The sequence below is a fragment of the Camelina sativa genome, chromosome 15, assembly GCF_030686135.1.
Source record: "Camelina sativa cultivar CO46 ecotype springtype chromosome 15, ASM3068613v1".
NCBI classification, from domain to species: domain Eukaryota; kingdom Viridiplantae; phylum Streptophyta; class Magnoliopsida; order Brassicales; family Brassicaceae; genus Camelina; species Camelina sativa.
Genome location: NC_141894.1, coordinates 18,637,853 through 18,640,713, shown reverse-complemented (window position 1 = coordinate 18,640,713; position 2,861 = coordinate 18,637,853).

Here is a 2,861-nt window from a genome sequence, read left to right as displayed (position 1 = left end):
TATTTAGAGAATAGTATGATGAATATTATGATATCCAATCGACCGGTTACTAAAGTTCTTGATTATTATTTAAATTTGAAAAAAATAATGTAATGCCATATTGATAGCTAATATTCTTTAAAATGTGATGATTATTATGTTCAATATTTTGAAGATTATTGTTAGGAAAATCTAATGTTGTTATTTTACATTATGTAAAGTAGGGTGGATAATCTTAAGAGATATTCTATATTTAAAACAGAATAGAATATAGTGTATCATCACGATTTATGTAAAAATAGAAAATTTAAATACGCATTAAAAGCCGTAATGATAAACATTAAGAAGATTACTATTTATCTCTAAAATAAAAGGAAGTGTAAAGATATTAATGTCTGGATAGTTTTTTGATTTGCTAAACAAAAATTTTAAAATATCACTTTCGAAAAATAAATGTAAATTATGTATATATTAATTTGCATATATATATATATACGTCTATTCAACTCTTTTGATTTCAACCTAAATCAAAGAAGACAAAAAAAATCAAAAAACTATGGTTAGGTATAGCCTTTTCGATGATGTTTCGCGTTTGAACTCTTCAAAATATGAATGGAAAATTCGTGTGAAGCTCTTGTGTCTGTGGGAAGAGAAAGGTCCAAGTTTGGAGATGGTTTCATCTGATATTAAGGTATTTACTTTATTCTAATTATAAGCTCATTATATATTTCAAACAACAAGCTTATATGCAATTATACCTGAAAGTTAAAAATTACAAGGTTTTTAAAATATTGTTTTGACATATAAAATTGTATTATGCGATAATTTATAATACTATGTTTTACTAGAGTGTAAAGGTCCAATGCTCCTTTCGTTGAGATGTTTATGATCGTTTTGTCTCAAAGTTCAAGGTTGGTGATTGGCTTGATTTCGAAGACTTTAAGGTTGTTGAACAGAATGGTTCATGTTTAGCTACTACACATCATTACAAAATTGTTATTTTGTACAATACCAAGATCAAAGATAATTTTATTGTTGGAGGGGAAGATTTCTATGATTTCGTCGATTTCAAACTCATTTATGATGGTACCCAATGTGAAGATTACTTAGTCGGTGAGGAATTATCTTAGTTATTTTAAAATTAATTTCAATTATTATTTGAAGTTCTTTGTATTTGAACTAATTTAAATTTTATACAGTCGTTGGTGAGGTTGTAAATGTTGGCGAATTCAGTTGTAATTTCAGAAAATTACAACAAAAAGAGGAAATCAAGGGGTTGGAAAATAATAAGAAACATGTGGCCGTAACACAAAGTGATAATATTTGTATGTTATTTAAGTATTGTACTCGATATGGTTCAGAGCAAAAGAAAAATATTTCTTTTCATGATCACTCTGAATCAGATTGTACAATCTTTGAAGAATCTGATGATGACAGTGATGTTGGAGATCATGATGATGATGATTATATACAGGAAGGAAGCGATGAAGAAGATGATGTTTGTTATGATTTAATTGATGAATAAGAGTATGATACTGAAGAAGATACTGATGATGAGGGCGAATACCAATCAGATAACCGTGGTAACGATGATCATGATGACGAAAATTATGTCCAAGATTTAGAGAAGGATGAAAAGGACGATGAGCTGCAAAGTACTGAAGAAAATCTTAAAATAAATAATAGAGCAGAGGATTACTCAATTAACCACAAAATCTCTTTTGATCTTCGTGATTTCAGGTAAATTATAATACTCATATATATATATATATATATATATATATATATATATATATATATATTATACATAATCATAATCTTTAGCCATTATTTTGAAACATTCAATTTTAATTCTTTAATTTTAGTGGAACCCTAATAAGGTGTGAATTATTCGAAAAAATGGCTGCAAAATTCTACGATGCTTTAAAATCATTCCGCGGTGATCATTTAATTTGTGTTATTTGATGGATGTTATTGAAGATTTCCAAGGTATACATTTAATTTAATTATTTTAATTGCATAGTTTTGTTGATCGGGTATTAAAAGAATAAATTCTGTTATAACTTTGCAGGAAAAAGAAGTATATCTTCTACAGTTTGTACGCGAATAAAACTCAATCCGCAAAATTCAGAGGTTGCGAAAATGATGGAATTGTAAGAATATCATCTCTGTTCATGCTATATATTAGATGAAAACAAAATTCGTTTTTAAACTTCTTTCATGTTCTACTTAATTGAATTATAGGAGATCAAGGAAGAAGACTCGCGGATAGAAGACTGACTACCTCATTTTTATGGCTTATTAGGGATTTTATGGGAATTTAATTATTTTATATTTAAATAGTAGTTGGATTTTAAAAAATTCTTGCTTTAATATAAATGAAAGATTTAATTTATTTACATATAAAGATTTATGGTTAAAATAACCATGAATTTTTCCTTTAAACAAAAATTTGAAAAAATAGCTACATATAAAATACTTATAAAGAAATATGAAGAGAAAGACTTTTAGGTTTCCAATGAAGTTTCAACAAAAATCTTAACAAAGAAACAATAGCCCAATGCATGGTAATTAAAAGATGTCAGCATGCAAGTTGAAAATAAAAAATAAAGTTAGGCATGCAATCTGAAATCTAGAGTTTCAACCATCCAGATTATGTTTTAACAAAAATAAAGTATTCTGAAAATACGAAAACATTGTTCATTCTTATCGAACAGAGACTCGTGCAGCTTTCCCTGTGTAGACCACGGGTTTTAATACAATCAACACAAATATATAACTCTGATTGTTTAAATCCTCATCTTCTTTTGTCTATTAATACTTGAACTACAACAAATTGTAACTTCTCTCTGAAACTTTTTTTTGCTTCTAAATACACGCAA